The sequence below is a fragment of the Pleurodeles waltl genome, chromosome 7, assembly GCF_031143425.1.
Source record: "Pleurodeles waltl isolate 20211129_DDA chromosome 7, aPleWal1.hap1.20221129, whole genome shotgun sequence".
NCBI classification, from domain to species: Eukaryota; Metazoa; Chordata; class Amphibia; order Caudata; family Salamandridae; genus Pleurodeles; species Pleurodeles waltl.
Genome location: NC_090446.1, coordinates 981,850,737 through 981,862,950, shown reverse-complemented (window position 1 = coordinate 981,862,950; position 12,214 = coordinate 981,850,737). Strand labels below are relative to the sequence as shown.

Here is a 12,214-nt window from a genome sequence, read left to right as displayed (position 1 = left end):
ACTGGTTTAGAACTTATTCAGAATGTTTTCATGATTCTCATGTAAAGGAAAGTACTTGAATTTGAAAGTTTCATTTAATCCATCATGATTCCCTTACAGTTATCTGTCCATCTTGAAACTTAGTCATTTTAAGCCTAATTCTTAGGTTGTTCATGTTTTCAGAATGACGAGGCTTAGAGTCATAGTCTAGTATTGATTTCATGAGATGTAATTTTCATATTGTGTGTTTTAATCTTTTTCTTACTACTGGTCTCCTTCCGAGCTGCTCCCTTCCTAATCCCCTCTTCCCCTCTTGAACTCCCTTAGCCTCTGTGATTTATCTATCAGAGTCTTGGAGCTGTTCAGTGGTGGACGTGTTGGGAACATGCGCAGACCCTGAGGATCTGGTGACTCTGACAAGAGGAGAGGAGAGCTGAGGCTGCAGCTGAAAGAGCCTAGGCTGAAAAGAAACTTCTTTTGGCTGATGAACTGAATCTCAAAGAGCTGGACCTCAAGTCTAGACAGTCTGAGCCCAGCTGGCAGCATACATACAGGACCTGCTGGAGACAAGAAGGTTTGTGTACCCAAAAATGTGGTGCCAAGTTATGTGGTGGGAGATTACATTGATAAGTGGTTGGCAGCTTATGAAGTTGTACTAAGGGCTCATGGGGTACCTGAAGAGCAATGGGAGGCAGGCTTGTGGGGGTATGTACCAGTTGTGGGGAGGGACACACTCCTTACATTGGATCTAAGAGATCAAAACACATACGCGCCCATGAAAACCGCTATACTTGCCAAGTTTGGGATGACCCCTGAGAAATACCGTCAGAGGTTTAGGGACAGCACCAAACTCTCCACACAAACTTGAGTAGACTTTTTAGATTTTTCCAGTAAGGCACCGAATGGATGGCTGCGGGGCAGAAAAGTAAATGATTACACAGGGTTGTACAATCTGATCCTAAGGGAGCATATGCTCAGTGTTTGCTTTACAGAGTTGCGCCAGCACCTAGTTGACAGTAAGCTGACTGATCCTAGAAAGCTTGCTGAGGAGGCTGACCTCTGGGCTAGCACCAGAGTGTCCAAAAAGGTATCTGGGGGGAAAACCCATTAAGGTGGTCAGGATTCCCACCACAAGAAAGAGGGGGGGACTTAAAAATAAGGAGTTCTGAAAAGCCCCCCAAAACAATTCCCAGGGGGGGTGGTAACGAGTCCCAGCCTGAGTCTGAGAAGAGGCCAGGGTTCTTTGATAAGAAGAAAGGGAAGTTTGTAGCCAAATGCTAAGAGTGCACCAAGTTTGGTCACTAAAAGGATGACTCCAAGTGTCCAGTGAGGGCACAGCCCCCCACAGGAGGGAAGACACCTGGGTTGGCTAGTGTAGTCCTCGGGGAGGAGAGGTACTCCCAGCTAGTTTTGGGGAACAGACAGAGGTAACCCTAGTGTGCCTGGGAGATGAGGAAATGGTGCCAACAGCCCACATGCCTTCCAATACTTCTAAGTATAGGCAGTGGGTCACCATTAATGGGCAAAGGGTGGAGGCTCTGCGTGACACAGGAGCCAACATGACTACTGTTAGGGGTCAGCTGGTGTCAGCAGAGCAGGTCATCCCCAATACATTCCACCAGGTCATAGTCGCTGACAATCGTGAGAGGCAATTACAGGTGGATCTCCTTCCCTTTGAGTGGTGGGGGGGTCCTCTGGTACTCTAAAAGCATCTGCGAGTCCTGCCATGCCTGTAGATTGTCTGTTAGGCAACAACCTTGAACATACTGCCTGTAAAGAGGTGGAGCTCAGGTCTCACCTGGAGATGTTAGGTTTGCCTGAATGGGTCTACATGACCACAAGGTCCATGGCTGCCCAGGAAGGGAGTCAGGGGTGTCTGGAACAATGGCTCAGACAGCTGCAAAGAGTAAGGGAAAGGGGTGTGAGAAACCAGTCCTGCGGTGGTTGACGGGGTCCCGGAGGCAGAGGCCCCTGAGCCAACTGGGGAAGACATCGCCAACCTGGGTAACCTGCCTGAGCTTGCTGGCTGGCAAGTTAAGGGTGGGCCAACCTTGGAGGAGTTCTGCAAAGCACAGGAGTGCCCTACTCTTGATGGTTTGAGGCGACAGGCCGCAGACCAGGCACCAGGTGAAACCTCTGACGGTCGACCTATCTATTGGGAGAATGATCTCCTTTACAGTGAGCCTAAGGTGCCGGAAGCTGGAGCAGCACGTTTGCTGGTGGTCCCCCAGTGCTAACGGGCATTCCTACTGGGCCTGGCTCACGACATCCCCCTGGCGGGACATTTGGGGCAAGACAAGACCTTTGCCAGGCTTGTCACCCACCTTTATTGGCCCCGAATGCATGTAGCCTCAGATGCTTTCTGTAGGTCCTGCACCACCTGCCAGGCTAGTGGAAAGACAGGGAAAAACTCAAGGCCCCCCTGATCCCACTCTCCTTCTTTGTCACCCCCTTTTAAAGGGTAGGCATCGACATCATTTGTCCCTTGGACCCCAAGACTGCCCTAGGCAACAGGATTATCTTGGTTTTGGTGGACCATGCAACCTTCTATCCAGAGGCGATCCCTCTAAGGACAGTGACTGCACCAGTGCTGACCAGAGCTCTTATGGGGATATTTACCCGTGTAGGATTCCCAAAAGAGATTGTGGCGGTCATTCTGACCGCGGCGGGCTGCGGTCACCGCCCGCCATGCGGTTACCGCCGAATGACCGCACCGCAGTCAAAAGACCGCGGCGGTTATTCCAACTTTCCCGCTGGCCCGGCGGGCGACCACCAAAAGGCCGCCCGCCGGACCAGCGGGAAAGCCCCTGCAACGAGGAAGCCGGCTCCGAATGGAGCTGGCGGATTTGCAGGGGTGCGACGGGTGCAGTGGCACCCGTCGCGATTTTCACTGTCTGCAAAGCAGACAGTGAAAATCTTTGTGGGGCGCTGTTAGGGGGCCCCTGCACTGCCCATGCCAGTGGCATGGGCAGTGCAGGGGCCCCCAGGGGCCCCACGGCACCTGTTCCTGCCATCCTGGTTCTGGCGGTGGACACCGCCAGAAACAGGCTGGCGGGAAGGGGGTCGGAATCCCCATGGCGGTGCTGCAAGCAGCGCCGCCATGGCGGATTCCCTGGGCCAGGGGAAAACCGGCGGGAAACCGCCGGTTCCCCTTTTCTGACCGCGCTTTACCGCCGCGGTCAGAGCGGTGCTTCCGCCGCCCTCTGCCATGGCGGTCATGGACCGCCAGGGTCAGAATGACCCCCTGTGTCTGACAGAGGCACAAACTTCATGTCTGCATACATGTAGTCCATGTGGGATGCGTGTGGGGTGACCTACCGGTTCACCACCCCTTACCATCCTCAAACCAATGGGCTTGTGGAAAGGTTCAACAAGACCCTAAATGGCATGATCACAGGCCTACCTGAGGCCATGAGGCTTAAGTGGGACATCCTCTTGCCGTGTGTGGTATATAATCAATTGTAATATCAATGTAGATTGTTCTCTTTGCTCTGCTCTCAGGATGATGTCATAGTCTGACATGTAGAATATGGAATGTTAGAAAGGTTTGAGGAGAGCACAGCTGAGAGGAGAAGAGTGGAGTTTGCTGTGGATGGGATGCTCCAATAAAGGACCAGATTTCATACCTTTTGATCCAAGTTTCATCTTTTCAACACTGGCGACGAGGATGGGATCCTGTGGAGCATCTTAACACTATTTGTCAGGCTACTTCGTGCTGATTTTGCCATATTTTTCATTTTTTTTTCTTTCCTCTTTTTGACTTGTGTCATTTTGCAGGGGGTTGTACTTCCTGAATTTTGCCCTGCTAAACTCTTAAGGTATTAATTTTATTGCACCTTAAGGTTTGACTAGGAAACAGCTGTGTTTTTTTTTTTTACATCAGTTGTTTTTTTTTTTCATTCACATTCTCTGCTGGCAACCTTTTACACGTCTAATATATTTTATTGAACGTGTGTATTTGTATTTTGGACTTAAGCATTAAAATTTTTGTTCTGTTGTGTAATCATGCTCAGGAGAGCGTGAAAGTTCAGTGGTGCGCAGTCAAGAAGATCGTTTTATTCGGAACATTTACCGGTAATTCTTGCAGGTTAACGGCACTCAGGAGAGCGTGAGCAAGATTTATTGTGTTAACTTTTGTTTGGATCGGCTCCAGTTTTGTTTTTGTTCACGCTCTGTAAAGCGTGACAGAAGTATTGATTTTACCGAGACTGAGCTCAGGTGAGCAGATTGATTTGTTGAAGATACAGTTGTTTATTTAAGGATTAACTGCGCTCAGCTGAGCAGAGCAGAATTCTTTTTTGGAACGGCTGAAACAAATGGTTTTATTCATGCTCGGGAGAGCGTGAAAGGATTATTGATTTTTAAAGAAACTGAGCTTGGGAGAATTTAATGTGTTAAAGCAGAGGAAACATTTCTTTATTTACAGTTTGTTTGCGTTCAGGAGAGGGCGAACAAGATTTCTTGATTAAATGGGTTTTGCTTTGTTCTTATTCATGCTCAGGAGAGCGTGAAAGAATTATTGATTTTGTTTTTCATTTTCAAGTGTTAAGTGCGTTGAGGAAAATTGTACTCAACTGTTTTTTTTTTGGTTTGTTTATGCTCTATCAAGCCCGAGCAGGATTCCATGGAGAGCTACGTGTGTTGAGCTCCATATAGCGCGAGGAGAACGGCGTTTTACCTGCAATTGACTAACACATTCTGACATGTTTATTTTTTTTCAACAGCACGTCATTTGAGAGTATAGTATTTAATTTTGCTGCATATTTGCTAGTACAAAAGACAACTCACCTGACATTTCTTCAGATACTACCAGATGAGAACTGAGTAGCAAGGGCTATTTTCCTTAGAAAATTTACTAATTGTTGCTAGTTATAAAACGAACTTGTTTTTTCTACAAGTTTTACATATTTAACATTGTACTGTTATTATATATATTTTCTATTATAGTTTTTTGTACTTTTAGTATCAGTTTAGGGTTTAGTGTTGGCAATATGCAAAGTGTTACACCGCCACCTTTCTTTTTGACAACGCCTGGTGAACCTTTGATAAAATGGTCGAAATGGAAGAAGACTTTTTTGCACTATGCCAGGGTTTGTGGTTCTAATTTAACAAATGAGCGTAAAACTGCACTACTCATGCACTGTCTTGGGTGTGAGGGTCAAGAAATATTTGAGAGTCTTCCGGATCCGGGTGAGGAAGCAACAGATCTCAATGAATTTGAACTCTGTCTTAAAAAACTTGATTTACATTATCTACCCAAAGTGAGCACTATATTGGAACGCTATCATTTTGGGATGAGGGAACAGAAGCAGGGTGAGAGTATAGAAGAATATATCACAGCACTTAGAAAACTTGCGTCAACTTGTAAATTTGGCAGTACAGTTGAAGAAAGAATAAGAGATCAGTTTATGTTGAGATGTATGAGTGATAAAATTAGGCAGGAATTATGGAGTAAAGATGACCCCACATTGCATGAGGTAATCATTTTGGCCAAAGGGGTTGAACACACACTGGCTTGTGTTGAGGAGTTGGAAAAACAAAGGAAAGTGGAAGTGAACAAGATTGTAATGAAAGGAGAATCTTCTAAGTGTGATATATCTCAGCGTGAAAATGGTAATATTGATCAAATTGGAGATAACAGGTATAAAAATGCAAGATGTTTTTGTTGTGGGAATTTGGGTCACTATGCTACTTACAAAAAATGTCCTGCTGTAAATTCCACCTGTAGATCCTGCAATAAGAAGGGACATTTTGCTAAGTGTTGTAAATCTGCAAAAAAACAAATACCTGTGAAAACTGTTGAGGACTGTATTTTGTCTGTTTCACTGACTACTGGGAAAAAAAAACATCCTAAGGATTTTGTATCTATTTTAGGAAAATCAACTGAGATTTTATTTGACTCAGGGGCATGGTTAACCTTGATTTCTAATGAGTTCTTTGATCAAAATGTTAGTCACAAGGTTAATTTGAAAAGTCCTGATCTGGTTCCTGGGGGGTATGGTGGTCAGGTCATTGATTTGAGGGGATATTTTGAAGCGGAAATTATCTACAAGTCTAACACAATTTTTGGGAAGATTTATGTTCCAGTCAAAGGAGGTAGTGTATTGAGTTGGCCTCATCAGGCTGGTTTGAAAGTCATCTTGGATCCTAATTTTCCTTCTCCAGTGATGGTTAAAGATGAATATGTAAAAGCTCTTGGTCAGGTATGTGAAATAAGTACAGGAATAGAGGAGTCTTTCCAAGAATTTGTTGATGAATTTAAAGATGTGTTTAGTATGAAGTTGGGTTGTTTGAAGAATTATGTTCATCAAATAAAATTAGGGAAAGGTTCAGTTCCTGTTATAGCCAAAGTGCGACCTATTCCTATCTCGTTGAAGGATGATGTGGAAAAGGAAATTAAGAGACTGTGTGATGAGGGTATCATCGAACCTGTGGAGTCTTCGGAGTGGATTTCGCCCATTGTAGTAGCAAGAAAACAATCTGGTGAGCTGAGGTTATGTGTGGATTTGAGGAATCTCAATAAATGTGTCATCAGTGATCAATTTCCGTTACCCAATATCACAGAAATGGTCACTTTACTATCTGGGTCTAGATTTTATACGAAATTTGATTTGCCCTCAGCATATCACCAAGTCGTGTTACATCCTGATTCACGTGATCTTACTACGTTTATCACTCCTTTTGGTACATACAGATTCCTAAGAATGCCTTTTGGTTTAGTATCTGCAGCTGCGGTTTTCCAAAGGTTAATGTATAATCTGTTTGGTTCCATGGCCGGTGTCAAGTGTTTCCAGGATGACATTTTGGTATATGGAAGTACAATGATGGAGCATGACGAGAGGGTTAAGAAAGTTCTTACCATCCTTAGAGATCATGGTCTCACACTCAAATTGAAAAAGTGTCATTTCAAGGAAACTGAGGTGGATTATTTAGGTCACAAGATTTCTGCAACAGGTCTGCATCCTAAGAAGGAGTTAGTGCATAATATTCTGCATCTCCGTGCACCTGCGAAAAAAGATTAGTTGATGTCTTTCTTAGGAATGGTTGAGTTCCACGCAAAGTTTCTACCGGATCTTGCTTCAAAAACTGTGTGCATGCATCAGCTCTTGAAAAAAAAAGTTGAGTTTGTTTGGGATGATGCGTGTTCAGAGGAGTTTAAGAACATCAAGAGTATTTTGTCTTCTTTAGGGTGTTTGGAATCATTTGACCCCAAGAAGAAAAGTGTAATCATGACTGATGCGAGTGAAAAAGGTTTAGGAGCTGTGTTGTTACAAGAGAATGAGGATTTGATTTGCAAACCCATAGTGTTTTGCTCTAGGATGTTACGGGGACCGGAGTTCAACTACTCAACTATTGAAAAAGAGGCTTTGTGTGTACATTGGGCAGTTAACAAACTTAGAAATTTTGTGTGGGGGAGAAAATTTGAAGTTTTTACTGACCACAAACCTTTAGTTGAGGTATTCATGAGGAAAGGGTTAGATTCTATTTCAGGAAGGGTGAGTAAATGGGTGATTAGTTTACAAGAGTATGATTACACTGTGCATTATGTTCCCGGTTCGTATAATAAAGGTGCAGATTGTCTTTCCAGATTGAGTTCGAATGCGGAAGAGAGTTCGAGTGAGTATGGTTTAAGGGATGTTTCTGTGTGCAGTGTGACAGGTGGCATTGTAGAACAGAAAGAATGGGAGAAAGCGGTTGCAGAGGATGAGGTTTTGCAACGAGTGTGTGGAAAAATCAGAGGTGGTTGGACACAGGATGCCAAAAAGGATATAGAATTGTGTGGCTATTGGAAGGTAAAGGATGAATTATCTATTCAGGATGGTTTGTTGTTACGAGGTCTGAGATTAGTGGTTCCTATGGTTTTGAGAGATAGAATTGTTACTCTTGGGCATGTTGGTCATCAAGGAATGAGCAGAACAAAGGCTAGAATTCGTCTGGACTATTGGTGGCCGGGAATGGATTTGAGAGTGGAGAGGGTAGTGAGAGAATGTATTGAATGTTGTAATAGTGACAAAGTTTATAAAACAAGAGTACCTCCAATGTGTGTAAGAGACATGCCACTAAAACCATGGCAAGAAATTGCGGTGGACATTGTGGGTCCGTTACATGGTAGGGGTGGGGTCACTTATTTGTTAGTGCTTATTGATCATTTTTCCAGATGGGCTGAGATTGGTATATGTCACAGTACAGAAACCAAGAGAATAATTCTGTTTCTCAATGACATTTTTGGACGTGAAGGTTTTCCTGATACTGTGGTCACGGACAACGGACCGCAGTTTGTCTCAAGAGAAATGAGTGAGTTTCTTGGGAAGTCTGGTATAAGGCACAAAAGATGTTCTCTTTACCATCCCGAAGGTAATGGAATAATTGAAAGATTCAACAGGTGTGTGAAAGAATGTATACAACTAGAGAATGCTTCAAATAGAGACTGGAAGGAAGGTTTCAAAGGATTTCTTTATGCTTATAGGGTGACTCCTCATTCTACTACAGGAAAGGTCCCTTTCGAACTTTTCAGAGGTCGGAAGGCTAACACATCACTTGCACCTGCGTGGGTGCGTTGGAGGAAGGAAGTAATGGATCCAAACATAATGGATGAGAAGAATGTGCATGAGAGTGTTAATGTGCAAAAAAGAAAGTTGTATTATGACCACAAGAAGGGTGTGTGTGAGCTTGACATAAAGATTGGAGATCAGGTATTGATCAAAAAACCGACATTGAGTAATGGGAAGAGTAAATTCCAAGGACCTTTTGAAGTTGTTAAACTATTCAGAAATGCCGTGAAGATAAAAGATGGTAGAATATGGAATCTTAATAGAATTGTAAAATTCATTGGGAATTGTTAGGATTAGTGTTTTTTTATGCATTGTATTGTGTTATCTATTCTATTGTAAATTCTTTCAAATTTTTTATATAGTTGTCTGGAGCAATTTTATTTTAGGAGGGAGGTGTGTGGTATATAATCAATTGTAATATCAATGTAGATTGTTCTCTTTGCTCTGCTCTCAGGATGATGTCATAGTCTGACATCATGTAGAATATGGAATGTTAGAAAGGTTTGAGGAGAGCAGAGCTGAGAGGAGAAGAGTGGAGTTTGCTGTGGATGGGATGCTCCAATAAAGGACCAGATTTCATACCTTTTGATCCAAGTTTCATCTTTTCAACACCGTGCTTTCTCTTTGCTTATAGAGAGGTGCCCCAGAAAGGGGTGGGGTTCATCCCCTTTGAACTTCTCTATGGGTACCCTGTCATGGGACCCCTGAGCATTGTGAAAGAGGGGTGAGAGAAAGCTCCCAGGAAACCCCGCCCTCAGGATGTGGTCAGTTACATGCCGGCCCTCCGCAACCAGATGCAACACTTCTGGAAACAGGCCAAGAACAACCTCAAGGCCATTCAAGAGGTGATGAAGCAATGGTACGACCAGAAGGCCACCCAGGTAGAATTCTCACCTGGAGATAAAGTTTGGGTAATGAAGCCAGTAGAGCCTAGAGCTCTCAAGGACCATTGGACTGGCCTATTTGAAATCAAGGAGCATAAGGGGGTAGGGCACTTATCTAGTGGACCTCAAGACCGCTAGAAACCCCCTGAGGGTGCTCCATCAAAACAGACTGAAGCCTCACTTTGAGAAGTCTGAAGTCAGCATGCTTCTGGTGACAGATGAGAACATGGAAAAGGAGAGCAAGCCTCTCCACGACCTCCTCTCTGCCAAAGAAGGTGATGAGTCAGTGGAGTGTCTTAATCTCTCTGACTCCTTGACCCTAGATCAGGGAGGAGACTGCTACGAGTTATTGGAGCAGTTCTCTTCCCTGTTTTCCCTCACCCCGGGGCTCACACACTTGTGTGTCCATGACATTGACACAGGAGACAGTCTCCCTGTAAAGAATAAAATGTACAGAGTGCCAGATAAGATGAGGTCCAGCATCAAGAAGGAAGTTGCCAAGATGCTGGCTCCTGGGGTGATAGAGAAGCCAAGTAGTCCCTGGTTCAGCCCAGTGGTGTTGGTTCCCAAGGATGCTGCTCCCAGTGCCAAGCCATAGCTTAGGTTCTGCGTGGACTACCGGGGTCTCAACTCTGTCACAAACAGACAGATGCTCACCCCATCTCCCGAGCTGATGAGCTCATAGACAGGCTAGGCGCTGCCACATTCCTTAGTATCTTTGACCTCACGTCAGGGTACTGGCAGATCGCCTTGACTGAAGGGGCAAGAGAGAGATCTGCTTTTTCTACTCCTGAGGGTCATTACCAGTTCCGGGTCATGCCCTTTGGACTGAAAAAGGCCCCCGCTACCTTCCAACGGTTGGTTAACGGGGTCCTAGCTGGCAAGGATGCTTTCTCCGCAGCCTACCTAGACAACATCGTTGTCCATAGTTCCAGCTGGGAGGAACACCTGCTCCACCTCAAGGAGGTGCTTCAGGCCCTGCAACAGGCAGGCCTGACTATCAAGGTCAGTAAGTGCCAGATTGGGCAGGGTTCTGTGGTGTACTTGGGATACCTAGTAGGTGGTGGCAAGGTGCAGCCACTCCAGGCCAAGATTGAAACCATCAAGGCCTGGAAACCACCTAGAACCCAGGTAGAGGTGAGAGCTTTCTTGGGTCTCACTGGATACTACAGTACGTTTGTTAACGGTTGTGGCACCATTGTGACCCCCTTAACAGAACTCACATCCAAAAAGCAACCTAGGTTGGAGAGTTGGACCGAGGCTTGTCAGAAAGCCTTTGACTCCCTGAAGGAAGCCATGTGCATGGCACCCATGCTCAAGGCAGTTGACTAATCTAAAGAAGTCATTGTGCAGACAGACGCTTCAGAGCATGGCATAGGGTTGGTTCTAGCACAGCTGAATGAGGAGGGCCTAGACCAACCAGTAGTCTTTATTAGCAGAAGACTATTACCACAGGAACAGAGGTGGAGTGCTATTGAAAGAGAAGTATTTGCAGTGGTCTGGGCACTGAAGAAGCTGAGACCATACCTGTTTGGGACTCACTTCCTGGTTCAGACAGACAACAGGCCCCTCAGATGGCTCATGCAGATGAGGGGTGAAAATCCTGAACTCTTGAGGTGACACATTTCCCTACAGGGGATGGACTTTACTGTGGAGCATCGCCCGTGGACTGACCACCCCAATGCTGATGGTCTCTCTAGATACTTCTGCCTTAGTGATGAGAGCTCCCAAGGGGTTGGGTAGCTATCCCCACTTTCAGCTGGGGGGGGACACATGTTAGACCTGACAGCCTTAGGGTGGTCACCCCTAACCTTTTGCCTGCCTCCCTCCACTTTTTGACACTGTTTTTGTTGGTTTTAGGACTCTGTGCACTTTACCACTGCTAACCAGTGCTAAAGTGCATATGCTCTTTCCCTCTAAACATGGTGACATTGGCTCATACCCAATTGGCTTAATTACTTTACTTGTAAGTCCCCAGTAAAGTGCACTACATGCGCCCAGGGCCTGTAAATTAAATACTACTAGTGGGCCTGCAGCCACATAAGTAGCCCCTTAACCAAGCCTCAGGCTTGCCATTGCATGGCCTGTTTGTGCAGTTTCACTGCCACTTCGACTTGTCATTTAAAAGTACTTGCCAAGCCTTAAGCTCCCCTTTTCCTTCATATAAGTCACCCCTAAGGTAGGCCCTAGGTAACCCATTGGGGAGGGTGCTGTGTAGGTAAAAGGCAGGACATGTACCTGTGTAGTTTATATGTTCTGGTAGCGTAAGACTCCTAAAATTCATCTTACGCTGCTGTGAGGCCTGCTCCTTTCATAGGCTAGCATTAAGGCTATCCTCATAAAGTGTTTGAGTGGTAGATTCTGTTTAGAAAGGGGTAAACAGGTCATATTAAGTAAGGCCAGAATGGTAATACAAAATCCTGCTGACTGGTGAAGTTGGATTTTATATTACTATTTCAGAAATGCCATTTTTAGAAAGTGAGAATTTCTCTACACTTAGATCCTTCTGTGCCTTACAACCCACGTCTGGCTAGGTTAAGTTGACAGCTCCCTTTTGCATTTCACTCAGACAACCCCAAACACAGGATGCTCAGTCACACCTGCACACATCTGCATACTCAATGGGTCTTCCTGGGCTGGGAGGGTGGAGTGCCTGATACTTACATGTCAAAGGACAGTGGCTTGCCCTCACACAATGGACTGCCAAAGCCCCTACTGGGACCCTGGAAGACAGAATGGAACTGAAAGGAGAGCTTGTGCACTTCTAAGCCACTCTTTGAAGTCTCCCCCACTTCAAAG

General features: G+C 45.2%; 1 protein-coding gene across 3 annotated transcripts in view; it reads left to right on the top strand.

Annotated features, from left to right (window-relative positions):
* PDE6G (phosphodiesterase 6G) overlaps positions 1-12,214 on the top strand; it is a 209,350-nt gene that overhangs the window by 48,303 nt on the left and 148,833 nt on the right. Inside the window, exon 2 of one of the 3 annotated variants that reach the window (XM_069199783.1) lies at positions 307-553. The exons of the other annotated variants lie outside the window; for them this stretch is intronic. The gene's annotated coding sequence lies outside the window, so the exon portion shown is untranslated. The remainder of the gene's footprint in view (positions 1-306; positions 554-12,214) is intronic. 3 annotated transcript variants of the gene reach the window in all.